The 20,862-nt window shown below is 44.5% G+C and overlaps 1 long non-coding RNA gene across 1 annotated transcript; it reads right to left on the bottom strand.

Annotated features, from left to right (window-relative positions):
* Positions 1-16,358: 16,358 nt before the first annotated feature.
* On the bottom strand, positions 16,359-20,024 carry LOC129734782 (uncharacterized). Its single transcript, XR_008730390.1, has 3 exons — positions 19,514-20,024; positions 17,393-17,497; positions 16,359-17,126 (listed from the first exon to the last, which is right to left on the bottom strand). It is a non-coding gene; the product is annotated as an uncharacterized LOC129734782 (long non-coding RNA).
* Positions 20,025-20,862: the final 838 nt, after the last annotated feature.

Here is a 20,862-nt window from a genome sequence, read left to right as displayed (position 1 = left end):
GTCCCAAAGCTGTCTTTCCAAGGGGAGTCTCCAGCATGTCTGCTGTAGGGTGCTCACTTTGCATGCAGACACAGAGGCAGATGCAGTTTGCCTTGTATCTAAGAGCAAACAACCTGCAGAAACCAGGTTCCATGGGCTGGTGCTGGCTTGGGCAACAGCCTGCAAAAGAATAAGCTGATCTGAAAAGACATTGTTAACTCAGCTGCAGTGTTCAGAAGGTTTTCAGATGAGACAGAGTGGCATTTAGTCTTAATGTGGTATCTGAAACCAGCTTGCTCTGTTGTTTTCCCTAGGTGTGTCTTGCCTCCTTTGTTACCAGGAGAAGACTGGGGGAGCTGAACGTTTGCTTGCCTAGTGCGAGCTGCTCAGCATGGAAATGTGATGATTGCACTTTGCATGTTGTAAGCTGCTCTGTACCTACCACACTGAGGCTGTAACATCAGCACTGTTGTCAGATGGTACATTTTTGGAGGAGGCCCTGACTCTCCAGTGCCTCCATCAGTTGTTATATCAGTGCAAAACATGAGTCAGATTCTTCCATTTAGATATTTTACACACTTAATGTCAAAAGGAGAAAGGCAAGCGAATGGTTTTAGCTGGATTTTGGGGCAGCTGGATGGAGACACAAACATCGTTTGCACTACAAGGGGGAAAGGACTGTACCAACAAACTGCCTTTCTCTGCATGTGCCTTGTCACCAGTGGAAATTCCTCTGTTTGTACTAACACGTAATTCTTGCACTTGTGAGGATGGACCAGGTTAGTTGGCAGAGTGTGCACCTCAGTGCCAGCAACTGTCTCCTGCTCCAACACTGCCACACTGTATGACCGTGGCTCTGTAATGTAATGTGCACCTAGTGGGAGCAATAATGCATCCACAGCTTTTGGAAATGGGACTGGACTGGGGAGTTTAACTTGGTCTCCCTTTTCTGACAATGTGAAGCTTCACCTGCTGCTGCTGAAGATGCAGAGTTACCGTGCTGTTTGTGCTTACACAGAGACAGATAAACCTGAGCCCCACTTGGTGGGTGCGGATGTGGAAGGCATTTTGCTCTCTGCCCAGCACTGGCACACAGACCCTGGATGAACGAGGCACCCAACGACCACCCTTGTTGGGATATAGAACGAGAGGAGCCTTCCCTTCCTCCAGGAGTGTGGGCTGTTTGCTGCAGTAACCTCTATAGAAATTGAGGATGCTATTATGAAAAGCTTGTTTTGGGGTCAATGTGGCCACAGCTCGTGAAGGGACATCTTGCAAGGCAGCTGTGCCAGGCTGAGCCTCTGAGGCAAATACATCAGCAGGGGAGAGGCTGTAGCCCTGAGACTGAGGAATGAGCTACAAGGTTAGACTATAAGGGGGTGCAGACAGGAGCCCTGACACCTAAACACCACAGGAGAGACCAAAGGACATTAAAGACACAGCTAACCATGAACAGGGGCCAGCCCAAATCCAGGGGCAAGTTATATTTAAAATTCATTGGAACACATTCACAAAAATGAAATGTGAATTCACAAAAATTCAGTGGCTATGGAAGTACTAGCTGCAGTATGAGAGCATTGTGATTAAGTATACAAGCAGTAATAGATTACTTCAGCTCTGTTTATTGCTGCCTTTCCTTAAGGTTAAAATATGATGAGAATACAGTAAAATGGTCCTTATTTTCAACATGGTAATAGGTGTTCATTTAAAGGACTATTATTCTGTGTTCTTCATTTCATGCCAATATAACTTTCTTCCTCATGATGAGCAAATTAAGGACATATGATGTGCATTATGTTTGACTCATAATTAGCCAAAATGTTGTGTTCAGAAAGGTGCCATCAATAATTTGTTCTGTTGATGCATACAGTGATCTGTACTCAAGTACTCTCTATATACAATACTTTCAGTTACAATTTTGGTGAGGGAATAAATGGGACACCTACAAAACTGGCCAAAGAAGATTTCCTGGCTTTTGGAGGACAGGATAAGAAAAACAGAGTTTCTAGACTGGGAAAAGAACTGAAAATGAGCAAATGACATTTAACAAAGACAGATGTGATACACTCTATCTATGAAGCGGAGGTCAGTGTAAAATGCAGAATGGGTAGGCAGTGGTCCTGCTACAGGACCTCAGGGTGGTAGTGGAGCTAACAGTGCCAGACTGTTGCAAAAATGGCAAGTGTTATGTCAGCAGGACCATCATGTGAAAGTCATGGGAGGTAACTGCTGTATTTGCTTGGGTGAGGCTTCTCGACTGGTGTGAATTTGCTACGCTTCGGCTCAGCACTTAAAAGTTGTAAACAGATCAAGGAAAGTGCAAACAAGCGCAGAGATGACAGCACGAGAAAACGCAGGTTGTGAGGAACTGGATTTAGTCTGACTCAAAAAAAGAGGACTGAAAAGTGACATACTAGTCATACCTGGAATTAAAGACAGGAATAAATCGTTGTCAAATTCAGCAAGAGTGGGATATGATATAATTAAGTTAACTAAAGGTCAGCACAGTTAGGAGGAAAACCTTTCTAACTGCAGAGGTAGTTAGCATCTGAATAGATCGCTTAGGATCATTGTAGCTACCATGTCTTCCCTATCCCTGTGTCCCTGTCCCTGTACAAATACTGTCTGGGATGCTGTGATTGGCTTCATATGGCTTTATAGTGTGGGAATGTAGCTGGAGTCCTTTCTAGCTCTATTCTCCTATGATTTTATGTCAATTGAACTGTTACTGTGGAAAACCTCCTCTGGCATGTGATCCAGAACACTTCATCTACTCAATTTTATGTTTAGGAAGTTTCCCTCCTGCATATATTGTAACCATATATTTTTTTAGTAATAACAATGATAATGTATAGGATGAAGGTAACAACTTTTACCCATCGCTCTCAAAACTCCTTACAAAGCTGAAGTTATTATCTGCCTTATTCATAAAGCAGAAGGCAAAGGCACAGGAAGGTTATGGGATTGCTGAGTGTTCGTAAAGTATGCTGGCAGCAAAAATGGGCACATAACCCAGGAGATGTCTCCCAGGCCTTTCCCTAGCTGCCAGACCACATTATTTATCCAACAAATTATGCTGATGAAGATGGAGTACCCAATTCACAGCCCTGACACAGCTTGTTTTTTCTTGTAACGTGAAGAAACCATAATTCTCTGGATGCTGAGGAAGTCCTGGCTGGTGGAGGTCCAAGGTAAAATCCATTCCATGAATCTCTCATAGAATGCAGGTTAATACAACCTGAGAACTGGGGCCCCAATGTTAAAACACAATTACCTATTTTTTCTTCTGGCGAAAAACATGTTGTTCTGATTGTGAAACTGCCTATGATTTGATTTGGTAAAGTAAGAATACTTTATGTCAACAGAAACTAATATTGTCTAATTAATTAAACCACCTCATGATGCAATATGTAATATAATATGTTTTCTCACAGTATTATGTTTTCACAGAGTTGTCACTCACTCTAAAGGTTACTGTCTTTCTTTTCTTTCCAGTACAAAAGCTAACTGTAAAACTTGAAACCCTTCTGGGAAATTGCTTGGATACACGAAGAACATACAACTCTGTTTTTCAGTTTTCAGTGCTTTCTGGGCCCCATATAAAGAGTTTTTTGTCAGCTCCCCTCATTTACATGTGCAGAACCATGTCTTCCAGTGTTGTGGTTTATTTTGCAGCTTTCTCACAACCTTTATAATTGCAGATGTTCATTAAGATAAAGCTTCAGTTCTTTTGCAAGAGTCTGTTACAATTTGTAGATACCCGTGTTGCTCAGTTTGCTGTTTTATAAAGAACGCTGTCTGTTGAAGAGCAAACCAAATAAATGCCATGAAATCGCTGCCTTTTCAATGTGTTCTTGCTATGTATGTTTTTGAGTGCTGCGTAAACAGCTGTGTCACACTTTACAAATGAGTAAGGAGGAAATGGCTTGGCTACCTTGACTGATTATTGTTGGTTTGTTATGACTGTCAGTGTTTGTATTGGAAAAACATCTGAAAGTCATATGAAGGAATGAGTGCTTCACCACACTGGATATTCTTCACATATCCAAAATCTTAGTTTGTGCTCCAGTGACATTACCATGCCATTTTTCCTCCTATCTTCTTCCTCTTCCTCTTTTTCTGTATCAAATGCAAGCAGCCTGTGCATGACAAAATTAAAAAATAGCTATACGCTACAGTCCAGACAGAGTAATTGCAGAGACTTCAAAGAAGAATTTATTCAGTCTTCTAGTTGCAATTAGATGCCCAATGCTTCAGGAACGATGTTGGTAAGAGAAGATGGTAATCCAGTATGCTATTGAGCAACCTGGTAGTACCTGCCTGCAGTCAGGACCCTGCCTTTCCAGAAGTGTTGGAGCAGACAGCGACAGTGAAACCCCAATGCCTTATTCAGGATAAACACACAGTGGGATGGCCACACAGCTCTGTTCACACCTCTTACAGGTGTCAACCAGCTAACAGCAAGATTAGCATAGGCATGGATCAATATAATATGGAGGGAAAGAGAAGTGTGAGTATCAGCACCATTTACACTGATTCGACAACTTTCAGTGTCTATGGCAGCTGGAGACAGTGTGCCATGCAGGGATGACATGCACACGTACTGGGGTGTGCAGAGCAGGCATGTGTTTGACAGCCGTGAACATGCCCATGGCAGAAGAGCTTCAGCGCTGGGCATAAATATGTCCAAGAAACAAGTGTCACATTTGTGTACCGTTTAATGGTGGTCAAATAATATCCACAGTTTGACACTCAAATTGTTTAAGCAATAATTTTTCATGTTATATATCCAGTTCTATAAATCAGTCAAAGAGTATTTGTTTAATAATTTAAATCCCCCAGTGTTTCAGGGAATTGCTGGTTAAATTATTGATGGTCATTTCTACATTATTCATTTGGTCTTAATAAAGCACCTAAAGTGTTGGTCTGATTATCTTTGCTTCCACTGGTATTGCAGCAGTGTATTTCCAATGGTATTTAATTCACAACATACCCACTGGTGGCCCTTTTGCCAAGTGCACTGACTTCTTAGGCTTCTGCTTCCCTGGTTTGTAATCAGTGCTTTATGAGCAACACCTTGTTTCTGTACTGATCTATGAAATCTTACACATCATCTCAATATTAGTAAGAATTAAACACGATGCAAGTGTGAAATGACCCATGGTTTATATAGAGAGTGATCACAATGAGACAGTCTAATGACAGGGCAATTTAAAGTCTGCTAGTGCTTAAATCAGCTTGATTTATTTACTTAGGTGAAGGGAAATGAACCTGTGCTTTCAACAGGCTTCTGCCTGTATTTATCCAAACACCTTCCTCCTGCAGGATGCTCCATTGCTTCCTGAGCACTGCCACCCTGCCTTGGGAGAAGCTGGGTGTGCTCAGGGGGTCCTGGGAAGCAGAGGAGGGCACCAGAATGGGTGTCCTGGTGCAGGGTGGCCCCATGGGGGGAGCTTCTAGGTCAGGGTGCAGCGAGGGCACATGCCAGGGCCAAGGCACCAGAGGTATCCCAGGTCCAGCTGTGCCTGGGCACACATGTCCTGGCAGACATGTTCCTGCTGACCCAGCTGCTGGATGTGGGAGGGTGGGTCTGCTTGGAGGGAGGGTGCAGGTGAGCAACCCCGAGGGTAAGGGAGGTGGTTTTATCTAAGTCTCACAGAGACAGGTCTCACTCCCTCCTCCATATAGACCGGAATCTTGTCTGGGCGCCCTTTCAGCAGAGGGACCAGGCAGGCGGTGGTTTCACTGTGTGCTTCCTTTCAGCAACAGTAGCCAGCTGCATCTGTTTTTCTGCTGCTGAGCAGCTGCAGGAGGACATGGTCACAAGTCTTCATAGCTGTCTGATAGCTTGCAGTTTCTGTAAGCCACCATGAAGGAACCAGAACAGGAAATATTTTCTTGAGTGCAAGGTGCATTTTAGCAGCAGAACTGAAACCACCAGTGTCAAGTCTGAAAAACAGATGGCTGATAAAAGTAAAATATAGTCCATCCAGGAAGCACATAAATTGGTGCAGTATGTTAATATTTCAGTGGCTCAGGTGGCTGCACTACTTCTGATACATTAAGACCACCCTTTTCCTCTGGAGGACAAGCTGAGTTGCATCTCTCATGAGCCCTGTGAGGGCTGGGTTGTTCCTCTCAGCCTCTTCATCTGTGATCTGTAGGTACCTTGGGAGGCCAGGGGTGGGCCAGCACTGAGAAAGGAAGCACTGAATATGGTAAGGAAAACTGTATCTTTGTATAGCCAGCAGTAGGAATGGGACTTCTCCAGCCTGATCCCGATCACATCACTCATGTGAGCAATTGCATTGAAATCAGTGAGATTGTCTGGCTACTTGTGGGCAAGGGTGGTCCTGGGCGCCCTGGAGAAAGACACACTCTGGGGCTTCTCACTGAGGTGCAGGGGGTGCCGCAGTGAAACGCTGCCCGACCCACATACCCTAGAGAACAACATCCAGCCCTGCTGGCAGGCTTACAGCACCGGAGAAGGGAGGTGAATCTCATCTCAGGATCAGCACTGAAGCTGTCCTTATGGCAGAGTACCCACCTAAGCTATGACTCCCTCATCTCTAAGCTTTTGCACAGACTGTCTTTTCAGATTTTTTTCCAGCAAAAACCTGACCAATTTTTGACAAAGCAGCTCTTAAAAAAGTGGTTTGTTTTTCAGTTAGAAGAAATTTTCTCTTCAGGGAAATACCACTTCCCGATTCATTCTGCTAAGCAGCAGAGATGTGCAGAGCACAGCAGAGATCTTTCCTGCAGTGAAGTCAAAGCAGCAATAGTTCAAATGTGGGAACTAGGCCAGGAAGCCAATAGAATATTCCCATGTCTGTGTGAAAAATTTTCGTATCACATAACAAGACCCATTAAAAGCCATCTACAGGGAATCACAAATTTGATGCAGCTTCTGTACTCAGGAGTTGCATGGGTATAAAATGTCTCCGATTTAAAGGATGTGTAATAATCCAAATGCTTGCAAGTAACTGCAAGTCCAAATTTCTGAGCAATCCCTGAGCAGTTGCAGCCTGCTTTGAACGTGCCTTGCTCAGGATGATGAAACCAAGGCAGCTTACAGCAAACTGGACTCAAAAAAAGAAAAAAAAAAAAAAAGTACTTTTCTTCAGATGTGAGCAAACACCACAGTTGTTTGGATCTGCTTTTAGACATGAGGCTTTCCAAAGGTGGGGAGGAACGTGGCCCACTGGGGTTCACTGCTGACAGATGCTCGCCGGTGTCTGCCCTGTGATTTGGCTCTCACCAGGCACGGGTGGTGCACCGAGGCAGGATCTGGTGTTCTGAGCTGCACCTCTCTGCCGGGTGGCCGCCCCAGCCCTGCCGCCTGCTTCTCGGGGCTTGTTTGGTTTGGTTTTGCTAAGCGCTGCTGCTTTCGGTTCCTCTACAATAGCAGAGCTTGTGTACAGAAAGGTCAACCTCAGGTCAAGCCAGGATCTTTTATCTTTTTTCAAACCTGGTATGCAGACAAGCCTTATCCTGCAGAGATACAGCAAATTTGGTGATTTTGAAAAAAGATGATGGAAATGTTAGAAATAATCATTGGACCATAGATTTTGGATCCTTTTTTTTTAAATGCGAGCATCATTAATGTGTTGTAAATGTGGATTAAATGCCCAGCATTCCCAAAAAGAACACAGTAACACACCACATCTGGATCAGAGTGGGTTTATAAAAAGCATTATTAAAATGAGCTGACAGGATTAACCACTGTAACTGAAGAAAATAAAATCCACATTTTCCCACTGAAAGTGAGCTCCATTTTTACCATATTGGGCAGTATGATTCTCTTTTTTTGAGTTGCTAGCAAGAATCGATCCAAACATTTTTTTCTTGATTTTAACTTCGAGGCTGATCAGTGTAATCATCTCCTGAGACGACCCAGATAGCTCTGTGGTGGTGATGGTGGTTGTTTTGCTGAACACTTCACTGAGAAATAGATTTTGGCCAGAGGCAATGTCATGTGTTGTCCCTCCTCCTGTGTCTCATTGCTGTGTATCTAAAGTCTGTGCCAACGGCAACTTCTTTCTCCCTGGGTATCTGGGTATTTCTCTGTGTCTTTCATACTGGGCAAAAGATATTAAACAATTCTCACTTTGCTGCTGCCATGCCCTGATGAAGCAGCTAAGAAGGAGGGTAGCGATGGCACGGAGGATTTATTTCAGGTGCCTGTGTGCTTGTCGGGAAGATCTCTTGGTCAGCCTCTTCAAGTGTGTTAGGGAAACCTCTGTAGGCTCAGTCCCATGGTGGTGGGCACTGTGCAAGCACACAACCAGAAAGGATGCGTGTCCTGAGGATCTTCGGTTCTGCAGAGGAAAAAAAGACAGCAGCTGAAGCATGCTCAGATAGGTGCCGATTTAAGTGAATTTGCACCAGGGGGTGAGTCTCAGAAGAGCAGTCCCAGATGGCATTGTGTTTGCTGGACCAAACTGGGCTGCTGTAAAGCCAGTGCCCTGCGAGGGCGGAAAGGGAGGTTAAGACAGAGACCCTAAACATAGAAACATGCTTCCAGCAGGACACCCAGTCTGATGACAAGCTCACTGTGCTCAAGCTCACCAGCTGAAAGGAGGTTCTCCGTGAGCAAGGGACATATATGAGAGGTGAGCTGTGACCCTAGACCAAGCTCAGAAGCCCCTCTCCCGGCTCTCCCTGCCCTCCCAGACCTACTGGCCCCGTGATGCCTCCATCTCCTGACAGGGTTTGGTGCAAGAGTGGAAAATCTCACTGCAAGCCCTGCTGCCTGCCCTATTCATTGTGGCAGCCCAGCTTGCAGATGGCAAAGCAGCCCTGCTGCAGCCCAGGTCCACTATGGCAAACCAAAGGGACACACTTTCAGCAGCAGGAGAGGATGCTGTGGTGTTCCAGGAAAGCAGCCAACAGAGACCCTGCAAGAACTCCTGTTTCAGCAGCAAAAAAAAGGTACATTATTTCACTGATGCACCATTAGCCTTGATTTTTACCCAGTTATCGGTTTAAAAAATGCCCCGGCTTGTTGAGGTTAAAATTTTGTGGAAGAAATCTTCTGTTGTGAGAACTGGAAGCAGCCTGCACCAGCACCCAGTGGAATGACAGGAGTCTGTTGTGGACTTCCATGGGAGTGGGGCTGTACCTTATGGCCGCAGCCACAGCCCATTCATGCATTTTGTCTTCACTTGCCCAAACCTGGGCATAGTATGACCAGTCCTGGGGCTGCCTGTTGACTGCAAAGGCATTTTGAGACCATAAAGGAATGCAGATGTTACAGAATCAGGTTCTTCAGCTGTAATAGGAGATGGCCAAGTATAGAGAAGTTTGCATGACTAAAAGAGGTGGTGGGACAACACTGTACCGGTATGATGTCAGCAGTTGTGTAGTTTGAGTGAAGGTAGAGATAGAGGGAAGGTGGCTCCCTGGCCGTGATAACTGAATAATTCCTCTCTTCCTGCAGTTGGACTCACAGGGGACAAGTCACCCACAGCTCATCTTGTTTTGAAGATGGCAGTCAAGTATCCTCTGCTGCCCAGACAAAATTGCAACTCACATGTCAGACCTGACTTACCTGTTGGGTACAGACAATGGAGTACTGTCAGAAGAAGGAGGTAAGGGCTGATTGTGAACATCACATGGCCACCCCAGCCATGCAGTCTGCCTGGCCAGCCCCACCACAGTGGACAAGTTCTGAGTCATGGGCAGGTCCAGCTGGATCCAGGCATAGCCTGGCAGACGCCAGTGTTTAACTGCTAGGTAGAGAAGGCAGCTGCCTGCGCTGCCGGGCAGGACAGGGTGCCTTTGCTCCCTACCCATGACACCCTCAGCCTCACAATGTGGAGGGATTTCTGGGGAAGGAAAATGACAGGGTCCTACAAATTTAACCCCATCCCCAAGTCCTTCTCTCATTCCCCCTTTGCTCTCCCCACATCCTATGCACTGTTCCATTGGGGCAGTATTTGGCTCCTGCGATAAGCCTGAGCGCATCCATGGAAGTACAGTGAGTCAAACCCACTATCCATCTTCTTTTGTAATTACCGTGATTTTCTGGATCTCCAGCATGTCTGAGCACCTGCTTATACACTGCCAGAATTTGGCATGGGACTGAAAATGATGGATCACTTATATATCTCTGGGCTTCTTCATGAAGTGCAGGGAGTCTGCAAAATGAGATCATTCAGCCAGAAACAGGGTGAGAGACAGCTAAAGTAAAGGATATACATCTGCACCAGGCAGTTCAGAAACAAATAATGAGTAATTATCTCTCTGCCTGCTGATTTTCTGCTGCTGGCATGATGCCCAAGAGGGACAAGAGGAGTATTTCCTTCTGCAGGTTGTTGGTAGCCTCTGCAGACTGCAGATAAAGAAGCAAAGAAGAATGTTGCTGTCCTAGACATCAGAAAGGTTTCCCTCAGATCTGCCCTCTTTGTAAAAGCACGGTGCTGCCTTTGGTTTGCTAAATTGCAGGCACTAAAAAACCTGTATAGTAGGTTTGCAACATAGAACACTGAAAAAAAATATTATTTGAGCCAAAAGTCTAGTTGTCTCTGGTGTAACTCAGCTGAATTAAGTAGAGCTACATGGGGAGAGGGTGGAGACTGTGAATTTCATCAGTCTGAGAGACCTTTTTGAATTTCTCACATTTTCATCATAGAAAAAAGGAACATCTGGATGTATTGTGCAAGGGCCACATTTTGCTTTCAGTTGTGTTGAGGCAAAAGCAGAGTTGTCCCAATGGGATAATTCAAGATTTACCCCAAGATAAACAAAAGCAGGATCTGTCACCATATTTTTGGCTTTACTGTTTTGTTCTCAAAGTTTAACCTGTTTATCTCCAGCTTGTACTAATTTTCGGAGTTTTCGTCTTCTTGAATGAGACACAGGAGCAGGAGGGAAAATCTAAGATGTCTCCAGTTTTTCATTTGAGTGAGTTTTTCCTAGATCTTAGCATTCTCCAAGAACCTCTGTCCTGTATCACTCTGAGCATCTTCTCTCCCTTTGACAACCTGTAAACTACTTCTGCCACCTTTTTCCCTCTCTACATTGCTTATGTTTCCTTAGTTTTCACTTCCAGCAAAGAAGAGTGAAGAACTGAGAGTTTTGTTGTTGTTTTTCTTTTCCCACTGGCTCCAAAGGCCTCAGCTATGAAAACAAAACAAGGCAGCTCACTCAGGGCCGTGCTGGGAATTGTGCTTTTCAACTGTCTGCACTGTATGCCTCTGACACTCTTCAAACTATGAAGTTTAGGGAACAGGAAGAGGCTGTCAAATGCAGCAGTCTTATGCTTTTGATTTATCTGTAATTTCTGTTCTTACTTTCTGACTGTACTTTCAATTCTGTCTTCCTTTGGCCACAGCCAAATCTGAAGCTGCAATTTTTTGAGTAATGAGTGATGTCAAATGCACTCACATGCAGGGCATGACTTTTGGAGATTTGCTCTGAACACCTGAAGAAGTTCAAGCTCCTTCAGCAGGGCAGCTCGAACACTTTGTGAAACCAGGGCTTCAGTGTAAGCATCCTAAAAGGAAGGCACTAAAAACCTCTATGTGCAGGTTTACATCTGAAGACGCTCAGCAGCTAAAGCCAGACTCACTTCGTCCTGGGTGCTGCATGTGGGTGCTGCCTTCTATGTTTTGCTGTGACACGTGGGGCTCAGGTTGTACTTGCTCTGCTTTTCCTTCTCGTGCAACTAACACAAATCCCCTAACACTTTTTTTCTGCTGCTTATATATAATGGCAAAGAAGGGGTATTTGCTGTAGAAGACCCTAGAAAAGTCTCACAAAGAACACAGATAGCAGCCTTTCCTACCTGCCTTTGCCATTTCTCCAGCTCCCTGTGCTGCCTTCCCAGGAGGCACCTGAGAGCTTGTAATGTATTGTGCTTGATGCCACTACAGTTTCGAGATAATTGGCTTTATTCCTGAGAATGAAATGTTCTTGCCCTGCTGGACATGAAAAAGCACCTCTGTGCAGACATTTCCTGATACTTCATTGTGCCAAAACTAGAACAATGAAGCAGGAGTTGATGCTCGAAGAGCCTTGGCATAAGGACAGGCTGATGCATGTAATGCATATCATTAAAAATAGTTAGCACAAAGAAATGGTTGTTATTTTGGTTAAATCAAGCTGGACTCAGTAGCTAATTAAGTACAGACTTTTTCCATGGTTATATGCAGTTTTCAAATTCCTATAACACAAACTGTTTTAGAGGATAAGTTAAATACAGAATGCATTGAGTTTGGTAGAGAAAGTTTAAAGGTCTGCATTTTCCCACCAAAGCTATTTGATATTAGCTACAGAGTGGGTGTGTGTGTGTGTGTAGGGGTTGTGACCTCTTTTATTTTTACAGCTATTGCCATGATTTCATAATACTGGCAGCAGTCACTTCAAGGAAGGGACTAGACTTTATTACTATAATTATATGCTAGTATGTGGGCATAAAACAGAAAAACTTTTCTATAGATAAATGCCAGTAGCAAAATCCTTTAGTCCAACAAATAGTCCTTTAGCAGTGTTATGAATATTATATTAACCTCAATAAAAGCTATGCTAGAAATGTCTACTGTACATGGCACAAGTTCTGTGTTCTTATAACAGCTTTGTTCTAAGATATGAGTATACTCAGCTCTAAGAGCATGCAGCGCCTTTTCTTTGCAGAGCACATCAGAGATGTTTGCTCATTAACTATAATGGCCCATTGTGCGAGTTAGTAACACCATTTTAAACGGTGGGGAAACTGAGGCAGGGAGGGTACAGTTGTATGCAGTGAATGCAGTGAATGCAATTTTGGGTGCCCCCACTGCAGTGCTGGGGTATGTCCAGATAGTGTGCTGCAGGAGTGGGGTGACACAAGGTGAGCCATGCGGCTCCAGCCAGGCCAACACCTGTGAGCACGCTTTGCTGTTTGAGTTTCTGGGGAGGCACAAAAGGGGAGGATGAATCCTGCAGGAGGGATGAGGCATGGAGCCCCATCCCTGTCACCCCCGGACAAATCACCTGTGCTGACAGGGCAGGGCACTGCCCTCAGATCCCACCCACGTGGGAGCTCCATCAACAAAGACGAGGGAGAGGATGAGGAACCAAACAAGACAAAAGAGTTTTGTCGAGGTCCATCGCTCCTCAACTCCTAAGGACTTTCAGCCCAGCTATGAGAGCTGCAGTCACCAGCCTGCCAGTCGGCTGAGCCTGACGTGCCTGAAGCCTGGGCTTAGGGTGGTGCATGAGAATAAAATGCAGCCTAGGTGGTTAGCGCTCTGGGTTAGGAGATCAGCACCCAGGCAGGATGGCCCCTGCAGCACAAAAAGTTGGAAGCGGTGGGGGCAGCTGCTCTCCCAGTTTAAAAGGACTACAGGGTGGACATTTTTAGCTTAAGCAAGAGGTGACTTTGATTTTTCTCTAACTATAGCAGCTACATCACTTTCAGAAGTGATTTCAGACTCCACAGTTGTCCTCTCCTGAATCTGCACCGCTCTTCTGCAGAGCAGGGCTGATGGCCAGTGGGACAGGAGCCTCAGCAAGGAGCTGTTCCCCTTGGCAAAGCCTGAGCACAGCTCACTAGCAATTTAGCTAATACAATTAATTATATGTCTAATAAAAGGGATATAAACCAACAAACTATTCATATTGGGTTTTTTTTCACATTTATTTCCTCATCCCTGCTTTCAAGTAAGCTGATGGAGGGCTACAAAGTAGTATATCCACCTCTGCAGATATTCAGTGTTTTTCTCCATTGTCTTTTATTTCAATGCCCCCTTATATAAATAGCACATTACATTGGAAAAGTAGATTGATTCAACTTTGTCTCAGTTATGATGTTAGCATGGAACTAGTAAAATCACTTTTTTGAATATTTCACAATGTCTTTTTGAGTACTTTCCCCTATTTGTTAGTAATCTGATTTTGACAGGTAAAATTATTTTTAGGTAGTTGCCTGATAGTATATGGAAGTAATGTTGATGTACAGCTGAATAACAAGCAGTTATTATTAACCATTTGCTATCATCCCTATAAACCATGTAGTATCCAGTGTGTTCAGTGTTTCTGCTTGACTGAAACTTTTATAAAGAAAGAATGATGTATAACAAATATGATGCTTTTGAGGATGCATTTTCATTATAACCTTTTATTATAAGCCAGGAAACAGAGTTATGTTCAGAGATTTAAAAAATATGAAATGGTCATATGTAATGAATGATATGATTCTGCCACCCTAAATGGTACTCATTGTTTATAGCTATGCAAATATCCATAGAGCAAATCTAAATACATGTGGATATTGCGTATGTCTAATGACAAATACTTGCAACAACTCATACTTCAGAAAAAAAATGCACGTAAAATGTGAAAATATGCAGCAGTGTTCAGGGCTGCAATAATATAACTTTTTCAGTGTTTGAAGACCAGGAATCACTAATAATTCCAACAGCATGAACATACATTTTAGCTGCCTGTACTTAAAATAAAAGGTTGGATGGAAAACAAGCATAACCATAGGGAACAGGGATGTTTGAAATGGCAAGTGAGATCTGAGAGTAAAATCAGAGACCCATCAAAGCAAGAGATGTCATCTCCCGACTGCTGACCAAGAATGACTGGTAGGTAGTTCAGACATGAATTCACAGTGCTTTGTATTTTATTTACTGTGGTATGAATAACAGTATGAAGCCCTTGTGCTTCTGAAATAAACCCACAACTTTGATAGGAAACTCTTCCACAGAGAGGCTGCAGCTCAAATGGGCATTTGAGCCAGGAGACAGCAGAGAGATGCCCCCAGGCTCCTCCATCCCTGCTGCAGCACCCTGTCAGAGGAGCAAAGCTGGCAAAGCTGGGAAGGTGTTTGTACTCTGCAATGTGTGCAGGTGTTGCTGCTTCTCAGCTGCCTTTGGACATCATCATAGCACTGAGGTTAGAAGCTGTGGCTGGCTTGTGGCTGCCATGACAGGGAGGTTTTATATCAACGTTTATGTATGTCAGAATTTTATGGTGATGACAGCGAAGTGGGCAGTGTGCACCATTGCCAATGACCTGCATTACCTCTTCTCTCTCAGACTGCAAACTAGTTTGGTTATAGGATTCCTTGCCTGACAATAAAATGCACTATTTCATCGTACAAATAGTGTGATGTGCAAGACAAGGTGGTAGATCTGAAAGGTTTATACCCAAAGGCCTGATTCTGCTGTGCTGATTTTCAGAAGACTGTTTTCAGTACAGTGGTTCTAGTATTGACAGGTATTGACAACCCTGTAATGATACTGAAACTTGAATCAAAAAATAATGCTACATGAAAAAATCAACCTGCTGCTTAAGTGCGTGAGGATCATCAAAGCTGATCTGGCTTACTCCTGGCATCAGATATAATTTGGAGAAGCAGGTGGAGTGTGTAATCTGTGATTGAAAACAAGAAGGCAGGCAGTAAGGATACCTAAAGTGATGGCTAAACACAACGTTGCTCAACCCAGTGCTCAGGCAAGGTACTGAATTCTCCGTCAACCCACCTAAAAATATTTTTGTCATCACTTCCCTCAACTGGCACAGTCTTTTCCAGGTGCAATGTTCATCCTTGCAAGGATCAGTCTTAGGCCTTACTCAACTGTAACAGATCTTCACTTCTTGAGTAATAAAGCTTACCTTCAGTGCAGGCGTGCTTAGTAATTTAATTCATGTTTTTAAAGTGTTCTGTGATAATTTGATTTTAATAAAATAATATGCCTCCATTATAAAATGAACCTCTGTGGGAATTTACAACAAACCTGCTGCTGTAGAGTGGGAGCTTTATCAGAAGATCTGTTTAAGACAGTAGATAAGTCTCCTAAAATCTGTTTTGGAATCTGATAGGTCAGCGTTTTTTTGGCAGCCTGTGTTCCAGATGCTCGATTAGTAGGAATGAAGAGGCTGTGGAGATGGTGCTAGGAAATCTTGCCTAATCAGGATGATGAATCTTTGTTATGCTGGCAGATTGTGCATTCTTTCAGGCAAGCCAACCCAAACAAGCAATACCACCCTCCCCAAAATCTAGGACCACTGTGTGTTTAGGAAGGTCTTATGTTTCCCATATGTATCACTGGTTCATTTCTGCTACGAGCAGCTGTTGCTGGCTGTACATCTGGACTTTGGGTTTTGGAACCATGGAAAATAAACCAGTTTTGTCTTGAAGAGATACTGATCTGTGGAATGCACTAAAGCAAATCAGCCATGACTTTCCTATGAACTAATGGGACATGGTTTAGTGGTGGACTTGGCAGTGTTAGGTGAATGGTTGTACTCGATGATCTGAAAGGTCTTTTCCAACCTAAACGCTTCTATGATTCAGCAAGATTAATGAGCAAAGACTGCCAGTGGTCTTCGAAATCACATCTGGATTGCTGGTTTCAAATACTCAACATGAAACTTCACTAAGAAGAAAAAATATAAGATAATTTTATTGTATTGATGTTTTAATAATTAATTATTAATCTCAAACTTCCACCCAACTTGTCTGTCTCAGAGCACATAGACAAAAATAAACAGAAACTGGTTTGGTCTCTCTTTTGATGAATGGGACCATAACAGGTTGGGGAGAAGACTACCAGGGCAGGATAGGACTGATCTGAGGATCTGTATAGCCACCCCACACTGCCTAATCCCTGGCTAGAAAATGAAAACATATTTGGTAGAAGGCAAGACCTCTAAGTATGGTCCTGAATAAGCAAACATTAAGCCTTCTGCTGCATAATCTTGAGATTATGAACCTACACTGCTCATTTTGTTCTGTTCTAAGAACAGGAAGGAATAACCCAAGTCAGAGACCCTGTTCAGCAGCTAAGACATCTATGTCTGGCTGAGCAAAAAAGATACCCACTTCTGAATTTCTTTCACAGTATGCACAGAGCAGCAAAGAGCATGACTGGAAAGGACCAGCCTGCTGTATCGGCAAGGGGAACAAAAATGCTTTCTGTTTTCTGATGGAGGTACAGTGATTTAAGAATGGATGCAAGCTTCTTGTCTCAGTTGTCTTGGTTTGGTTTGGGTGTAGTACTCAACCAATGTGTGTGAAACCTTGGTGGGCCACAAACAACATACTGATACAGGCAGGAACCAAGCTCACACTGGTCCTCATGTGTGAGCTGGGCACTGGGGCTGCAGGAGGCGGTGGGTTCTGGGAGCAGCTGTGGGCAGGGAAGCAGGAAAACCTGCAGGGAAAACAAACCATATATCTCAAAATGTATCAAAATATATCAGAATCCTAGTGATATATCAATTCCCCCAGACAGTTTAGTTGTATTCCTAAAAATTGTCTTGAACCTGGCAGACTATTACTTGCTGATATAAATTTAATATTTTCCATCAGTTCATTACCATCGTTACCTGCTTTTTTTGTTTGTTTGTCCCTTTTTTCCTCCTAGATGGTTCATTTACTTTCCCCAGAAACAAACACACCATTATGTGAAAATACCACCTTTTGCAGGAGGTCAGCTTTGCTGCTCTGTTTCTGTGCTTCCAGTAAGCTTCAGTCTCCAGCTCTGGTGTTGCACTCAGGGACAAAGTCCTTTGTTTCCCAGTTCTGCAAGGAGATATTTGTGTGTGAGCTTTACAATTTAAGTTCAGGATTTATCAGGAAAAAACCATAAAATTGTGCAATACAATTTGTCAAATATCATACTTTGCAGAAACTGTTTATTACTTGTCTGGTTTTTAAGAAAGGGGGAATCCAACATACGTCACGTGGGCCACTTTCTGTTCAGATGCGCTGGATACCAAATGGGACCATTTACATTTGCAGCTGCTGGTAGATACGCTAAAATTAGACTAAATAAAAAATAGCAGCTGCATGGGTAGAAACAAACCAAAGCTGATTCACAGACGAGAAGCAGCTTGGGGAACTCAGGCATCACAGCTAGCTTTGACACAAGGGCTGGTCTAGTGTAAAAGTCCCATGCCTACAAAGGCACAATAGCCCATAATGGTAAGCCAAAACTATGTTCTGCTCAACCTTCTTTCTGGGGAAATCCTTTCATCACTCTGGACCCTTTTCTTTTTTTTTTTCTTTTTTTTTTTTTTTTTTTTTCACATATGTTACAATGTCTCATTATGTAGGAACACACTTCCCTTTAACATGTCTGTCTTCTTCTATCCCCTCAACCTCCCCCACAAACTTTCCTTGGACAACCACACTCATTGTGGCCAATGCCAAGAAAAGCCCACTCTCCAGTTGTGTCCAGTCCCATACTCCCTGCTAACTCCATGCCAAGACATTGACAGAGTGCAGGACCTTTCTCTGCAGCCGTGTCACGGGCTATTTCTTTAATAGGATTCCCTTTCAAAATGCTAGTGCAGTGGAACTTCATGACCTCTTCCACCAGCAGCTCCATCTCGCGTTGCCCCATGCATTATATTCAGATGAAAGGATATATTGTGGGTTTTAAGGCACAGCCTGTGTTACGGGGAGAGGGCGCAGAAGGGGCAGACTGCACAGTCCACACTCTCTGAACAGTCAAGCTGGACTTCTCTGGGGCAGAAAACATCAAAAATTCCATCAGGTTTTCATAGAAAATCTCAGCAAAATTCCTTCCAGAAGCACTTAATTAAGAATATGCACTCCTGTTATGAAGGCTTGTGGCTGGGACCATCCTGTTCATGGCAATCCAAGACAATATGGGAGGCGCAGGATTTCTGGTCGGTGTGTTGTAAAGATCCCTGCCCCTGTCAGCACAGAGCCAGTGAAGGCTTATGGTCCTCCTGTCAGGCTCCGCATTCCCCATTACCCTTGTCTCCATGCAGGTTTGTTAGCTCAGACTCCTCACCAGCACGGTGCTCCGGGCCCCGGGGTCAGGCCATATGCCCCTCAGCACTCCTGAAGCGCACAGCAGATCTTTTACCCCCAGGCAGCAGAGGGGACATGGCACCACCAGCAGCCTGGTGCCAAGTTTCCACGCAGCTTTGCTTCCGCACTTGTGCAAAGCAGAAGAGAGGCTTCACCGCCTTGCGAGGGTTCAGCTACCTTCTCCACAGCTCTTCTCTGCCTCCACTCCCAGGCCCCTCCAGGACGTTGCCTGGCAGCCACCATCCCTGCCAGCCTGCTGCAGCAGCAGCCTCTGGTCGTTCGCCTGTGCCGGACTCTGCCAGATCCAAGCACTTCTGCACCAACCTGCCGTCTTGGTCTTGGACCGCAAGGGTCAACAAGTGAGGCAAAGGTTTTGCTCTGGCAAAAGTTAACTTGCACTCAACCTAAAACATCTTCTCTGAGCAGGTCCATGGGTTGCTGAGGAGGAGCAAGAGAGAAGCGTGCCCCTGTGGCACCCCCTGACACCCACTCCCTGCCCCGTGGGTGACTGCCAGCAGAGCCCTGACACCCCCCTGCCCCAGGGGTGACTGCCAGCAGAGCCCTGCGGCTGCCTCTGCAGCTCTGCTGGGGTCCAGCACAGCCCTGGAGCCTTTGGGGACAGATGGGGGCTTCTCCAGGTGAAAGGCCCACCACCACCTGCACAGCTGAGGCAGCAGCACTCGTACCCAGTCCGAATCCCTCCTTCATCCTGAAAAGCCTTATTTAAGCCTCGTCTCCTGATCAGTACCGACTCACCCTTCCTCTTCTATAAAATTCTTGGACTTAATTTTGTTTTCAGCTCTTGGATCCAGCTTTCAGCCAGAAGGTGGGACAATGCCTTCCCGCTCTCCACGCTTTGGTGCTTGGAGCATTCCCTGGGAAAACAGGAAACAGACAGTAAGCCTCCTTGGGCTGAAGATGGAACTGAACCTGTGTCTCTTATTGGGGGGCTATTAAGTTAGGGAAGGAGCAGCTGCTGGCTGCACACAGAAGGGACTGCATGACGCGCCTCAGAGATGGACACCTGAGGGAGCAGCACTTGATACACACTGGAAATGCCTCGCCAAACAACAGAGGCAGCTGTCTTTAAGAACAGGGACTTTTTGGATTGCAATTTTGTTCTAAGCCATTGCAATTCCACTTCAGACTTCCTTTAGGCAGTCTTCCTCCACTTACCGAGGCTTAAGCATCCTCTTTAATGGTAGATGACCTTGGATGCCACAGCAGCAGGCAGAGAGGGGGTCTGAAAGCTCTCACCCTGGGGCCAGTTGTGAACCATGCTGCAAACCCGTTTGGTAGCCTTCCCATGAATGGGGCCTTTGTTAATGACTGATGAGTAGGATGTTCAGAGAACTTGGGAAAGTACGCTTGGCAAGTAAACTCACCTAACTAATAATAAAAATGGTCTTCAAATTTGCCAGGTTTCTTTCCCTGAGGCAAATACAATTAAAGTCAATGAATTGTTTAATGTGAGGAAATAAGAAGAGAGGGAGGGGGAAAAAGCATACTGTTCCCTGATGCTGTTTTAGAATTTCTCTTGTGTAGATCCTCCTCTGGATTGATGTTAAAAGCCTTTGCTGTGCATCCTGCAGAGAAATCTAGAAGCATAACGAAGATATGTGAGTCTGTTGAGAGCTATATCTTACCTTAGCATGGGGATGGATTCTCTGATCTAAGGCATTTTTCATCTCTAGCTGGGATGATCCTCTATCTGTCAGGCACGTATTTGATTTTGGATGTTTTAACAAGCAAGAATGCTTTCATGGGAGCACTCCCAAAGTCATGGAGAGCTGTTTCAAATATGCTGGCAAACTGCAATCCTCCTCCACAAGAGGCCCAGAGCAGGCGTTAATTATGGGATGGGTGTAGCACATACCTGCCTCTGGTGGGAAAGAACCCAGCCTGAGAACTGCATATCCGCAGATCAGACCAATGCACTTTCCTCGGTGTAGAATCAAGAAGCAGAAAATATTTTTAACACTTGGGAAGAAACATAATCCCTGCAAATAAGGCATGAACTTGATTTACAAGCTGTCCTTCTTCCTACCTGGACAACATCTCCACTGTTTTTCAATCAGTTTTCACTGTCACCTCTCATTTTAAGG

The sequence above is a fragment of the Falco cherrug genome, chromosome Z (genome assembly GCF_023634085.1).
Source record: "Falco cherrug isolate bFalChe1 chromosome Z, bFalChe1.pri, whole genome shotgun sequence".
Lineage (NCBI taxonomy): Eukaryota > Metazoa > Chordata > Aves > Falconiformes > Falconidae > Falco > Falco cherrug.
Note: the sequence above shows the minus strand (reverse complement) of the source record. Positions and strands in the feature narration are given on the sequence as shown.